This window comes from Arachis duranensis, chromosome 9 (assembly GCF_000817695.3).
Source record: "Arachis duranensis cultivar V14167 chromosome 9, aradu.V14167.gnm2.J7QH, whole genome shotgun sequence".
Taxonomy (NCBI): domain Eukaryota; kingdom Viridiplantae; phylum Streptophyta; class Magnoliopsida; order Fabales; family Fabaceae; genus Arachis; species Arachis duranensis.
Window position 1 is genome coordinate 18,298,852 of NC_029780.3, and position 551 is coordinate 18,299,402.

Sequence of the window (551 nt, forward strand, 5' to 3'; positions counted from 1 at the left end):
TGACTGACAACCACTTTCGTTCTACCTTAGAACGAGCGTGTATCTCTTGGATTCCTTAATCAGAATCTTCGTGGTATAAGCTAGAATCCATAAGCAGCATTCTTGAGAATCTGGAAAGTCTAAACCTTGTCTGTGGTATTTTGAGTAGGATTCAGGGATTGAATGACTGTGACGAGTTTCAAGCTCGCGAGTGTTGGGCATAGTGACAGACACAAAAGGATCAATGGATCCTATTCTGACATGATCGAGAACTGTCAGATGATTAGCCATGCTGTGACAGAGCATAGGAACATTTTCACTGAGAGGATGGGAGGTAGCCACTGACAACGGTGAAACCCTTGCATAAGCTTGCCATGGAAAGGAGTAAGAAGGATTGGATGAAGACAGTAGGAAAGCAGAGAGACGGAAGGGAAGGCATCTTCATGCGCTTATCTGAAGTTCCTACCAATGAATTACATAAGTACCTCTCTCTTTATCTTTGTGTTTTATGCGTCTATCACTATATCCATTTGAGTTTGCCTGACTAAGATTTACAAGATGACCATAGCTTG